General features: G+C 38.6%; 1 protein-coding gene across 7 annotated transcripts in view; it reads left to right on the top strand.

The window, feature by feature from the left end:
* The window catches only part of CRACD (capping protein inhibiting regulator of actin dynamics), a 284,595-nt gene that overhangs the window by 145,709 nt on the left and 124,120 nt on the right, over positions 1-14,766 (top strand). Inside the window, exon 3 of one of the 7 annotated variants that reach the window (XM_063664540.1) lies at positions 5,971-6,054. The exons of the other annotated variants lie outside the window; for them this stretch is intronic. The gene's annotated coding sequence lies outside the window, so the exon portion shown is untranslated. The remainder of the gene's footprint in view (positions 1-5,970; positions 6,055-14,766) is intronic. 7 annotated transcript variants of the gene reach the window in all.

Raw genomic sequence — 14,766 nt, 5'->3', positions numbered from 1 at the left:
ATATGCAAGAATGTCTGCCTCTCTTCCCACTGCCATTATCCATAGCATAACTCCTTAAACATTATTTCGTAAAGTAGTTCCATGGAACAGTAATTCTAAGGAATATTTAAAAAGTATTTCTTGAAAATGTTTATGGTTAAATACTTTGGGAGATTCTGAATTAAACAGAGTTAAATAAGATGTTTTATTGCAGGATGTATTCGTCTGTTCTCACATCTAGGTCATGCTGATATAAGAGATGGGCTTCTATGGCCTTGGACAGCTCTGTCCCTGTAGCTTTGCAGGGTACAGCCTCCTTCCTAGCTGCTTTCACAGGCTGGCATTGAGCGTCTACAGCTTTTCCGGGCATATGGTGCAAGCTGTCTGTGGATCTACCATTCTGGGATCTGGAGGACAGTGGCCCTCTTCTCACAGCTCCACTAGGCAGTGTCCCAGTGGGGATTCTGTGTGGGGGGAATCCAACCCCACATTTCCCTTCCACATTGCTCTAGCAGAGGTGCTCCGTGAGGGCTATAAAAAATAAATAAATGCACTATTCTGAGAACAGCATGGGGGAAACCACCCCCATGATCAAATCACCTCCTACCAGATCTCTCGCTAGATACATGAGGATTATGGGGATTACAATTCAAGATGAGATTTTCATGGGGACACAGCCAAGTCCCATATCATGGGACTTCTCAAATTGTAGGCACTGAGGAGATAAAGTGAATAATGTATCCCAAAATTATTTGACCAGAGAAACCTTGATAATTTTCCTAGAATGTGTATTCATTTTCTATTGGCACTGTAACAAAGTACCATAAACATAGTGGCTTAAAACAACACAAATTGTAGTTCTAGAGATCAGAAGTCTCAAATGAGTCAGCAGGCCTGGCTCCTTCTGGAGGCTCTAGGGGAGAATCCCTTTCCTTGTGTTTTTCAGCTTCTAGAGGCCACCTGCCTTCCTTGGCTTGTGGCCCCTTCCTCCCTCTTCAAAACCAGCTGCATAACATGGTCCAGTCTTCCTCTCTTCCTGCCTCCCTTCCTGCCTCCCTCCCTCCCTCTGTTCCTCCCTCTCTGTCTGTGACCTCTGCTTCTACCATCACATCCTCTCCTGTGATTCTGACATTTCTGCCTCGCTCTTATAAAGACCCCTGTGAATACACTGGGCCCATCCAGATAATCCAGGCTCATCTTCCGACTGCAACATCCTTAACTTCAGCACATCTGATCCCTTGTTCCCAGTTCTGGGAATTGGAAAGCGGACGTCTTTGGAGAGCCATTATTCTACCTGCCCCAGGACATGTGTTCTGCGGCAGCACATGCCTGTAGTCAGGGCGTTCGCCTCCATTCTGAGACCTGTGTGGAACGCCCAACCACCATGTACGACGTTATTTCCAAGGGAAAGTGAATTCTGAGTTGTGAAACAAAACAAATTAACATCTGTGATACACAGCCATGGATAAACTGTGAACTCTTTTTATAGTAACCTTGGCAGTGATAACCAAATAAAGACCAGTAAAGGCTTTCTTGTACATGAATCTGCTTAAACTCCCTTCTCTCAGTCCCAGATGTAGAGCTCTTGTTTTCACAATACATCAGACAAATTGTGTGCTAGAACTGCCCAGAAGAATTATTTTCTGTCAAAATCAAGACCTTTTAAACTGTATATAAATATGAACCTACTGTATATTGAAGTAAGAACAAAACTCATCATTTTGTGATAAGTTTACTCTTTATTCAAGAAGGTATACTGGCCAGGCGCAGTGGCTCACACCTGTAATCCCAGCACTTTGGGAGGCCGAGGCGGGAGGATCACCTGTGGTCAGGAGTTCGAGACCAGCCTGGCCAACATGGCAAAACCCCGTCTCTCCTAAAAATACAAAGATTAGCCGGGCGTGGTGGTGCATGCCTGTAATCCCAGCTGCTAGAGAGGCTGAGGTGGAAGAGTTGTTTGGACCCAGGAGGCAGAAGTTGCAGTGAGCCAAGATCGCGCCAATGCACTCCAGCCTGAGTGGCGACAGAGCAAGACTCCATCTCAAAAGAAAAAAAAAGAAGGTATACTGTGCTGGGAATTTTAACTTTTAACCATGTCATATCCAGTGCCCAGTAGATTTCAGCAACATGTGTCTAATCCTGTAGTCACTAAATAGGGCATGATACAAATGTGAAATCTAATGTGAAGACTTATGGGAAGAGGTTCATGATGAAAAACAGTAGAGAAATGAAATGAGGTGAAAAGAACTCAGACCAAGAGTTAGAGAAAGAATTAAAGTCTAACATATATCATATCATGAAAATTTTGTTTTAAAAATAAGCTTTGGGAAAGAAAAAAAAAAACCATAAACATTGTCCCAGGCAGAAAAAACAAAGTACTCAAAGGAAGATCCTGGATTTTAAGTAGAATGAGAACACCTTTTCCGGATCTGAAAAAAAGTGCACTTTTCCCTGCAAAACACAGGCATGAAAGATGTTTGAAATTCCACATAGATTCGCGATACCTGAAATTAAATGGAATGGGATAAGATTGATTAATATTAGCTTCTCTTCACCCCAAACAGACAACACTTAACACAAGACTGAGTTCCTCCATGGCAGGGGCAGTGTCTGATTCATCTTTGAGTGCCCAGCTGATTAGTCCATTCTCATGCTGCTAATAAAGACATACCCAAGACTGGGTAATTTATAAAGAAAAAGCGCTATAATGGACTCACAGTTCCATTTGGCTGGGGAGGCCTCACAATCATGGTGGAGGACGAAGGAAGAGCAAAGGGATGTTTTACATGGCGGCAGGCAAGAGAGGGTGTGCAGAGTCACTCCCCTGTATAAAACCATCAGATGTCATGAGACTTATTCATTATCACGAGAACAGCAGGGGAAAAACCTGCCCCCATGATTCACTTACCTCCCACTGGGTCCATGGCATGACACGTGGGGATTATTACAATTCAAGGTGAAATTTGTCGGGGGCACACAGAGCCAAACCATATATATCACCAGCCTTGGGATACACCACGTAAAATGATCAAAGTTTGTTATCATAGCACTGCTTCATTTGGGGGAGACTATTTAAAAGAAATTGGCAAAAGAAAGGGTGTGTGAGAAAAGAAAAATAAAAAGTATGGTATATTGTAGACTGTTGAGATTTTCTGAGGACATGTCTAGAGATTTTCTTCCTTCCCAAATTGTTCTTTTCACTCCAGCATATAATTTTCCCTAAAAAAAATATGCAGTATGAGTAGAGAATAACAAAAGTATATTGAGATTCAGATGTTGATATTAAGTTATGAGAATCATTCTTCAACAAAATTGCAAATTGCTACTTGTTGTATACCCAGTGTCATACACATAATCAATCTCAGAGACTCACTTACAAATAGTCAAATTGGTGTATACTCAGTCAAAGAATGCTTATAGGCTATTATGTTTTATTTAGAAGATCAGGAAAACCAAAGTTTCTGTTTTTTTTATATTCCAATACTGGAGCATCCTCTGTCCTGCTTTTGTTGAGGTTGTAAAATCACTGAGGACAGCCTATGACTTCTTTTTCTATCCTCTGTTTGTGTAGTTTGATATTGTGGGCTTTGTGGGCACTCAGTGAGTAGTTGATGACTTGGATTAAATGGAAAAATATAGCAATAAGAGCACTGTAAAAGTCAGCATAGGTAGGCATAAAATGATTAGGAATACATTCTTTTACATAGTGAACTATATTGATATGTTTTCCTATCTCTTTACTAATATTCCATTATTAGATGGGTCGATTGTAAAGGACAAAGTCACAGGCAAGACTTTGCAGTATACAGTGGCAAAAGATTCTATAAAAGAAAATGTGTAACTGATTTCAGACCAATCCAACAGAGGGCATTTGTAAGCCAGGCCCAGGAAATTTCACTCAGAAGCAATAATGTGCCATTCACAGCAATATGACAGTGGTAAAGAAAAAGGTAGTGAAGCTTCAAAATACCCAGTTCTCTAGGGTGATGGGATTTAAGGTGAGCAACATGGAGCAATTAAGCCAAGGAAGCAGCTAAGAGATACATAAAAGGAATCAAAATTGAATAAGGAACCACTAATGTTATTGCTTATGTTTCAGAGGCAAGCAAAATGAAAAGTAAAACCATGATCTGAACGTTAGCATCACCCCCTGAAATTCATATGTTAAGATGCTAACCCTTAAGGTGATAGTATTAGGATATACAGCCTTTGGGGGGTGATTAGGTCATGAGGGCAGAGCCCTTATAGATGGGATTAATGTTTTTATGAAGGAGACCCAAGAGAGTTCCCTCGTACCTTCTGCCACATGAAGACACAGCAAGAAGGCACCATCTAAGAACCAGAAATTGGACCCTCACCAGACACCAAATCTGGAGCCTTGGAATTTCCAGCCTCCAGAACAATGAGAAATACATAAATTTCTGTTGTTTATAAGCTACCCAATTTATGGCATTTTGTTATAGCAGCCCAAATGGACGGAGACACATGGGACATAGAGATAGTTTTCTGGAAGTGGCTTGACCCTCTCCAGTAGTTTGAACCTCTGGGATAGATCTGGTGAAGTCCAAATGGAGACATTACATTTATGTGGAGACTGTGTTGTCACAGCAATAAGTTCAGTAATATTAAGAGAGGGATGGAAGTAATACATTTAGGACTTTTAAAAGTGAGTTACTTTTTGTAATGTTAATAGAAAGTATTGAGTTTGATCTTTTCTACTTGAGATTCTTCATGGATAATGTGAGTCTTTAACAGATGAAGACTTTGGGATGGAAGAGGTCAATAAAAGGATATTTTGAGTTTAAGGAAATACTTTATACTGTGATGTGCAAGTAGGAGGACACATGGCTTGCTTAATACAAACAACCAGCATTCCAGAATATGGGAGTTTCCAGGCTTAGAGGGGAGGGCAGTCAGAACATGGCTATAAATATGCAGGGAAAAGATAATCAATCTTCATGGCAAAATATTGTAAGAAATAGCTGTAAAAGCTACACAAATTCCAAAAGTCAGAAGTTTAGTTTATGGAAATGCAGATAAATGAATGCTTCAAAAATGGGGTTAGTCCTAGAAAAAGTATAAGAAAGACTAAAAAAAATGACATGAAGGTATTAAGACAATTTAGGTGATTACTCATATCAAGTAGGAAGGTGGGTCTCAAAGAAACCTATGGGCATATGCTAGAAAAGCATATGGAATTTAATTTTTCTAAGGAAACAAAACTTAAAAATGGAAATGTTTCATAACTGACAATACAGGAGGGCAAAAATTGACTTTATATAAATGTAAATGTTTCAGAAATTATTTTTGCCTTTGGTTGTGAATCCAGGATATATTTTTCTAATAAACAACCTCTGTAAGAATGAGTATCTGTGAAAACTTCTGAGTTATTGGGAAAATAACACAGGAACAATAGAAAACATTATCATTATCTTGTTTTATCAACCTGTTCTCTTATCCTAAGAATATGATGAGAAATTATACTGTAATAACACAATACAAATCTTCGGGTATTGGAGATCATTTTGAAATAGAATAGATGCAACGTGAGAGGGTTGTAAATTTGGCAAGATATATTTTGCTTATGCATAGTTTAGGGATTAAGTAGTTTCATTCAGTATAAACATTGCCTCTGTTAATACTAAAAAGGAAAGCGTCCCTGAAATAACCCTACCTTTCCTTTTCAGGTAGGTAAATTTCTCCATCAGGATAAGGGTCAGGAATTTGATGGAGACTGTAATTTAGTGAATGTGCGGTTTTTAGAGAGTGTGAAAAGCAATAATAATGTCAGTGTTTTATTACAGGTATCACTTTGTTTCCTCCATCTCTTCCATTTTTTTGCATATTATGTGATGAACATGATGAAAGGTAATGTACTTTCTTTCACAGAAATGGAGGATACCGGACAGAATTGATAACAGTGGGACACTCCCCCTGCCAATTTCATAAGCTTTGTGCTCATAGATTTGCATGCTGTACTTTTTATTTCAGTGACGTTTAACAAAGTCATGGCCATGGAGGAAATTAAACTTACAAAGAATGTCCATAATGAGGCTGTGAGTGCTGATGTTTCAGGTATGGTACAAAGTGGTGACTCTGAGTTGCAAAGTAAAGAGACAGAAGACCTCTATTCTTTTTAGTGTAAAAAAATACCTGGATTTACCAATAGATAAATTGTACAATAACCTCATCTGTCTAGGACACATCAAAGCACCTAGATATAAGCAAAAGCAACAGCTAAAGCAGCTTAAACAGATGCCATCCGTCCTCTGCACTAAACTCCTTTTAGGCTCTTGCTCAACATCTAGTGACTCTGTCTTTACATATAATTCTATCATGCTTGATTATCTAATTTTCTATCTCATAAGCACAAGAAGCAATAAATTAGAAAGGAGAAGCAATTATGAAAATCAGACTCACCTAACTAATAAGACACTTGAAATGTGAAAGGAAGAGACAGAAAACTTACTTTAAAATAGACATCAAAATACTTTAAAATAGAGGGCCATCGAGAGGGACAGACTGTTGTATATTTACTTCAGTTTCTCCTCAAGACATAATTTTATTGCATCAAAGCTTAATAGCAATGGCCCTGAAACATCCAGTATTCCATTCAGTATATAATCTATTATAGAAAAATTCCCATCAAAAATGCTTTAATTTTCAAAAATGTTGATACTGATAGGGATAGGGGATTTAGTTAACATCATCCTTCAATAATACCAAATAAATAAGAATTATCATAATATATTACATTGAATAAGTCCTAAAATATATGTTTTTATTAGTAGTGATCAGAACATTTTGATTTTATATTCCCATTTTATTTTCTTCCTGCAAAATTCCTTCTGGTAACTTACAAGGAAACTGTTGATGATTGGATTTATCACACTTTCTTGGCAGAGATTAAAAAAAAATAAATGTAGCTAATTCATTCTTGTCAGTTAATTTCCTCTGTGGGGTATTTTTTGCTCTGTTTTAGTTAATTTAGAGCAGAGTTTCTCTCCCTTTAAAAAAAATAGTAGGTTGAAAATAGCTTAGTTAGATGTTACACACTTTTCTTTTTAGGAAAGTAGAAATCAAAGTTAGGAACAGGAGAGCTAGGAAGACATTCTCAACATGCTAACACTAAACTTCTCTTTCTTCCCTCCCTCTTTCCCCCACATCACCAACACACACCCTCTGGCCAATATATGACTTTACAGTGTGTTTGTGAAAGCCTGGCCCAGCATAATTTTCTGTGACTCAGACAATGAGGCTTTTACCACATCTCTAGGGAGGTTACAAAGTCTATTAGACCACTCTATTTCCTTGTTGTGCAGGGTGATTTTTTTTTTTTTTTGAGACGGAGTCTTGCTCTGTTGCCCCGGCTGGAGTGCAGTGGCAGGATCTCTGCTCACTGCAAGCTTCTCCTTCCGGGTTCATGCCATTCTCCTGCCTCAGCCATCCAAGTAGCTGGGACTATAGGCGCTAGGTGCCTGCCACCAGGCCCGGCTAATTTTTTGTATTTTTAGTAGAGACGGGGTTTCACTGTGTTAGCCAGGATGGTCTCGATCTCCTGACTTTGTGATCCGCCGGCGTCGGCCTCCCAAAGTGCTGGGATTACAGACGTGAGCCCCTGTGCCCAGCCGGGTGATTTTTTTTTTTTAGTTTAAGAAATGTATTTTATTTTTCTTGATTCTGTGACTTCTTCGACTACGTTATTTCTTATCTTTCCTCATTAGAAATCACTAATTTACTTTGCTGTGTGATTCATCTGCACAGTTCCACAGTTACTTGTTGGTATTTAGGAGCATAAAGGAGTTGATCTCTTATTTAAATCCCAAATCAGATTCCATTTTCGGAAATCAAAAACGTACATATAAAATGGCGGTACATCCACCACACATCTTAAGCTATCATTTCTTTGAAATATAAGAAAATGTGCAGCCCATTGACCATGAACTTCAAAAAGAAGAGAGGAGGTGCACTTCGTCCTGAGGGAAGTTGTGGTATCATAGGTCTTTGACATTAGAAGTTGGCTCTAGCATTAATCAGTGAAGAAGCAGACCCATAGTAGTCTTATTCCTACTCTTGTATATAATACAACAAGATATTCTTCCCATCTGGTCCTGAGTAGGGCGGAGGCTAGTGTTTAGTATGGAAATATTAATAGGAGGAAACAAAACAATTAGAAAGTATGCACTGACCTACTTAGTACCTGTGAAGAAGTAGAAGCATAAAACCTTCCACAGAAGAGGTCTTATTCTCTATGTATGAGAGTTTTATTATCTACTGTGTGCCAGGTGCTATGCTCTATGTTATTTCACAAGTACTGTATTTCTTAGAGTCAGGGCCATATCCCTTTATTGTCTGTAAGATGGAAAGAGAAAATGTGTCCCTTCCTCATGCTGACTGAAAGTAAACAAAAAAAAAAAGACAATATAAATTTGTGCTCTTAAAGTTGAAGGGGAATATAAATGGTGTAGAAAAAATAATATATTTTAAAATAAGACCAAAGTATTAACGTTGAGGGGGGGGACTAGTTTTTGTTGAGGTGACTCGTGATTCAGATTTCATAAAATCTGAGGAGCCACAGATTATGTAGTGTTCAGTAGTCAATTTCCTGTTTTTCTTTCATTATGTGCTTCCTTACTTTTTTATCAGCTTCTGGGTTTTCGTTTATGTTTTGGTGGGCTCCTTTTCACCTCCTCTGGAATGGAGTGGCATTTTGGGGGCAGTCAACCCTGACAGCTTGATGCATATACAATAGGCAAGCCCACGAGTTCTTTAGGAGTGGTCTTGCCTGATATATATGTGTCACGGGTGTTCCTCCTGAGTTACACTGCCGTGGAAGGATGATCAGGGGAGAAATAGCCACTTAAATGAGATGTTGCCCGCAAAAATACTATCAAAATAGCAAACTGAAAGTAGAAGTGCTGAAATGTTGTGGCAAATATTGTATAAAGCAGGCCACTAGCTCCAATTTGCAAATGTTTGGTTATATAGATATTTTCACTCTAATAGCATCTTTTTCATGCTTTTATCAGCAAGTTAATTTAGGTGTGAGTAACAGACTTAAAGAGAACCTGCCCAGGCACAGTGGCTCATGCCTGTAATCCCAGCACTTTGGGAGGCCAAGGCCAGTGAATCACAAGGTCAGGAATTCAAGACCAACCTGACCAACATGGTGAAACCCCATCTCTACTAAAAATACAAAAATTAGCCGTGTGTTGAGGCGTGCACCTGTAATCTCAGCTACTCGAGAGGCTGAGACGGGAGAATCGCTTGAACCTGAGAGTCAGAGGCTGCAGTGAGCCAAGATGGTGCCACTGCATTCCAGCCTAGGCAACAGAGTGAAACTCTGTCTCAAAAAAAAAAAGAAAAAGAGAACCTAATATTTCTTTATGCCCTTAGTTTGAAATCTAACCAATATTGGTGTGCTTTATGCCTCACTCCCTAAGAACTTGTCAAGTTTCCCTCCAGAAAGACATTTTCTCTTCTTTGAGCTTCCAAGGACAGATTTCACATCACTGCAAGTTAAACTTCTGACTTTTAGGATCCCAAGCTGGGAATAGTGTCTCTTTCCATAGACTAGATGATAACATAGAAATATTCTTTTGTTGCCATTTAGTTTGGGAATAAAAATGGATTTCATTTTTATATTTTTTTCAAAAAGTAGAAACTTCAAATATTCAGAAATCTATTATTTTTTACCAAATTCATTATAGCAAAACAGTTTCACCTTTATGTTGGTGATCGCACTGGCTTCTCTTTGAGCATCCTAGATGCAGTATTTGTTGTAAGTTCTCCCTTTCTTTGTGGCTTAGCATTCAAATAGAAAGTTCTAATAGAATAGCCAGTCCCCAGAGAGCTCTTGTCCATTACACTATGCTGTTGATAAATGGAATTAATTTATCCTCAGTGGCTTTTTAATTAAACTAGAACCTCATTTGTTTATATGAAACAGTTCAACACAATGAAATCTTCACTAATCATCAGTTGGGAACCCAGAACCTGAGTCAGATTAGAAAGAAAAGGAATGGACATCTCTAACTATACTTTCTCTCTCAATATTAACACTGTTAGTTCTAATAAGCATAATGGAAGCATTGATCACTCTACACAGGGGCTCTATAAGTTGCCATAGGATATGATCACCCTTCAGAAGTTTTTTAATATGCGACACTCATTTCACTGATGCTTTAAGAAGCCACTTTCAACTGTATGCTCCTCAAATATCATTGCCAAGAACGAGAAATTGGAAAGAGGCTTGTCCTGCTATAGCTTTTATATATTCTACTACCTTCCAGAATTTTTAATATAAAATTACTGAGAAATTAACAAAGAATACACTGTAGTATTTTTAAATAGACTTTATTTTTTAGAGCAGTTTTAGGCTCACAGCAAAATTAAGTAGAAAGTACAGAGAGTTTGCCTACACCCTCTGCCCGCACAGTGTAGTATTTTAAATTTTAAAATTCCCTTTCAAAAGTAAAACAACTTTATTGAAACATAATGCACATACCATAAAATTCATCTTTTAAAAGTATGCAATTCCATGTGTTCCAGTATATTCATGCAGTTGTACAATCATCACCACTAATTTCAGAATTAAAATTTACTTTTAAAAAATGAAATTAAAATATCATTTAGGAAGTTTAAAGAGAAGGAGAAAAAATACTCATTTCTAAAACTCACCATTCAAACCAAACTCTTGTTATTTTTTGGTGAATTTTATTTCAGCTTTTCTTAACATCCAGTTATTTTTATATGGACTAATGAGAGAATTATTTTTTAAACTTCTTATGAGCGTCTTTGGCTCTGTCTCTTTAAGGCTACTCAGAGTGTGCTGAGGTGTGCTGTGATTTTACTGCTGTGTGTACACATGAAAATATTCAAGTGAAGAAAATAACTTAATGGCTACGTATGCAGTGATGTGATGCTTTCTAAAATAAACCGTCTCTCTTTATACTTGAACTTCCCAGAGCACTGTTAAAGCTTTAGACTTTTGGTCATTAGTAGTTGATAGATATCTTTTGTTCCTGCATTCTAGGGCATGAAAACAGTAAAAGCTTAAATTAATTGATAAAACTGGCATGTCTTTAGATGATGCTCTTCCCTTAAACTAAGGGCAAACTTGGCACTGGGCATTGTGGAGTGATTTCCAGTAGCATTGATGGGAGGACTGAGCAGTGAGCATGTAAGAGGGAACAACAAGAGAAAGACAGTCAATGGGAAAATAGACGGTGGGTATGAAATGCTTTTACGGAAGTTTCACAGATGGCCAAAAAAATACATGAAAAGATGCTCGGGGGATGTAAATGAAAACAGTTTTTCAGGTCCATGGAAACAGTTTTGAAAATTGTTTTTCAAGTCCATAGAAACAATTTTGAAAATTGATAATGTTGAGTGCAATGAAGGATTTGGGCAAGTGGATACCCATGCACTATGAGAGTGTAATTCATGACCCTATTAAGACACTTAATAGCATGTATTAAGATTCAACATTTCTAGTCTCTTAATTGAGGAATACCACTCTTAAGAACTTTGCAGAGGTAAGAGCATATATTAAAACACATGTACAAGTTGTTTATTGAAGCCATATTTGCAATAGTAAGAAGTTGGAGACAAGTTATTGTTAAGCATTAGGAAAACTCGCTAAATAAATCAAGATACAGATGGCCCTTAAAAAGTATGTGGTACCTGTCTATGTACCGCTTAGCGCACATGTGCATGATATATTTTTATGTGATTGAGTGGAAATTACAATTTTCCTTTTATTTACAAAAAGTGCATTTGTAGCTAAAGCTGTTTATGTGTAGGGAAACTGGGGTGGAAGATATTTCACTCTTTATTTTATATGTTTTAAAAAAATTGACTATGAGTGATTTTTACTTGTTTTCTTTTCCTGTTTTTCAAGTGACATCCTGTTTTTTAGACGGAGTCTCGCTCTGTCACCCAGGGTGGAGTACAGTGGCGTGATCTTGGCTCACTGGCAACCACCACCTCCTGGGTTCAAGCGATTCTCCTGCCTCAGCCTCCCAGGTAGCTGGGACTACAGGAGCCTGCCATCACACCCGGCTAATTTTTCTATGTTTAATAGAGATGGAGTTTTGTCATGTTGGCCAGGCTGGTCTCGAACACCTCACCTCAGGTGATCTGCCTACCTCGGCCTCCCAAACTGCTGGGATTACAGGTGTGAGCCACTGCGCCCAGCCTCAGCAACATTCTTAAGCTTTCCAAAGATGAAAGATTACAGCAATTTGAGCTAGGCTAAAAAAGTATTGTCAAGTAGAAGTCTTTGAGGAACAAACTTTAATGAATAGGTTTTAAAAAATTCTAATTAGTATATCAGCAGCTTATATAGAAAAAGATGTTTCTAAAGTATATGGAAATAGTTTTCACTCAGATTAAACCTTCTGAAATAACTTTTATTTTTTCTAATAAAACTATTTTATGATCACTATAAAACATTTTGAAAAGAAATAGGAATATAAAGAATATAATAAAAATCACCTGATTCCATCACCTAGAGATAATAGTAGGCTAAATCTTAAGACTAACTTATGATATCAATTTGAAATTTAAGAAGATTTTATTTTCACTATGAGAGTTTGCTTCACCCTAATCAGTTTGTCTAATTGCTGAATTAGTTGGGGGTATGTGTACAATATTAATGAAATTTCCTGAATGATTCTTATAGAAAAATCAGCTTTGGTAATGCATATTGCAGTAAGAATTAGGACAGAAATGCTGCAAGGTAAAAAGAGGGAAAGAAGAAGGCAGTCAAGTATGTCAACCAAATTCCAAAACTTCACATTATTAAAGAAGACAGTAGACATGTCTGTAATCCAGCCAGCAAGTAAAGAAATTTCCCTTTGTTTCTTTCTCCTGCTCTTTTGCACTGGCAGCCAGCCATAATCAGCAAGGGTTTGGCCAGGTATGGAAGGGAGCAGCACCGACCACCTGGAGCACTTGTCCTATTTTGTACCTGGAGAGTAATTCTCTTGAATGACTCCTCACAATATACTCATACTTGTAAGAGGACCATTGGATTACAGAGTTAACCATCAGAACCAAAGCTTCTGACCCTGGCAGGATGATGTCAGTGTTCCTCTTTTCATGATGGACCCTGGGTGCTCTGCCATCATCAGTCCATAGATTACAGGCAGGTCTGGGCAGTAGCTTCTTGAGGTTCCTTCGTTCCTTCATTCCACTGTCCAGAATTGCATATTGAACTGTGCTCCTCAGCACTTCACTCTGGCATCCTCACCTCCAGGAAAGGCTACATAATTTGCAGGGTCCAGTGCAAAATGAAAATGTGGAGCCATTTGTTCAAAAACTAAGAACTTAATGAAAGCACAGTGTGGAAATAAGCACTTTGGGGCTGCATTGATTGCATGCCCATGAAGCTGGCTCTGCCCACCTTAACCTTACCACCTGACCAGAAGTAACCTATCACCAAGAGCAGGCACATAGCTAGTACCTCCAATCCTCGTTTTCTTTGCTGTGTTCATCTAGTATCTGCCTCCATACAAGGCCACTAGCCTTCTAATCCCTGAGACAAAACTGCTGTTTGAGAATGAAAGAAATGTGTCCTCTGTAGACAAATGCAGCCCCCCTGGGCCCATGACTTGAAGCCTTGTGCATATTCAAAAAAGACTGCCCTTCTTTCAGATGGACACAGCCCTGTGCTGGGGCATGTAGCTGGCACTTGGTGAGTGGCAGGCAAGCTGGATTCTACCTGCCTCCAGCATTCTTGGCTGGGCATCCTCATGCAGGGAACAGCCTACATGATCCCACACAATCGCCTTGAGCAAGGAACAACCTGGTTGGTCCATTGCCACGGAGTGGCTAGCTTGCTGAGCTAGTATGTCTTTTCTCCTTAATAGTTCTCACATGACAATCAAATCCTTGGATTTAGGGTCCTTGAGTACCTAGGCTTCTCTGGTTTGTACTCTAGGCTGTAGCTCTTTGCCCTTTTTGTTGGCTGCTTTGTTCACTTATTTTAAAAATTCCTTTTCTTGTGATTAAAATTTTCTGTTATTGGGATATGATGTTTCATCTGCCTACCTTTGCAGAATGAGTTTCTTTAGTAGCAGACACAGAGATCCATTAGACTCTTCTTCTGTTTTTCCATTCCAAGTTGGTGGGTGTCTCGGTCCATCTTGTGCTGCTATAACAGAATACCCACAGACTTTAACTCGAAAAGAAAAGAAATTTATTTCTTACAGTTCTGGAGTCTGGGAAGTTTGAGGTCAAGGGGCCTGCGTCTGATGAGGGCCTTCCTGCTGTATCATCCCATGGTAGAAGGCAGGTGGGCAAGAAAGCACAAGAGCAAGACAGAAGGGGTGGAACTCATCCTTTTGATCAGGAACTCTCTCGATAATGGCATTAGCCCAGTCATGGAGGGCTTAGCACTTATGACCTGATCACCTCTTAAAGATCCCACCTCTTAATGCCATCACAATGGCAATTTAAACATTAGTTTTGGAAGGAACATTCAAATCATACCAGTGGGGTTTTAGGTTTCACTCCTAAGATGATATACTTTTCAAGAAAGAAAAGAACTTAAAGAAATAAAAAGAACAAAATAGATCATTATAATCTTTCTAATCTTTTGCAGTTCCTGGCTAGCTTTACTTGAGAGTAAGCAGGGAAAGGTGAGGATTGAGGTGAGAGAAGAAAAGAAGTAAAGTCAGGTCTTGAGAGGCTTTTAAAAATTGGATTCTGACATTAAAAATTAAAAAGACACCCAGGTACAGTGGCTCATGCCTGTAATCTCAGCACTTTGGTAGGCCGAGG

Source organism: Pongo pygmaeus, chromosome 3 (genome assembly GCF_028885625.2).
Source record: "Pongo pygmaeus isolate AG05252 chromosome 3, NHGRI_mPonPyg2-v2.0_pri, whole genome shotgun sequence".
Taxonomy (NCBI): Eukaryota; Metazoa; Chordata; class Mammalia; order Primates; family Hominidae; genus Pongo; species Pongo pygmaeus.
The sequence above is the reverse complement of the archived record's forward strand: the minus strand, read 5'-3'. Positions and strand labels throughout refer to the sequence as shown.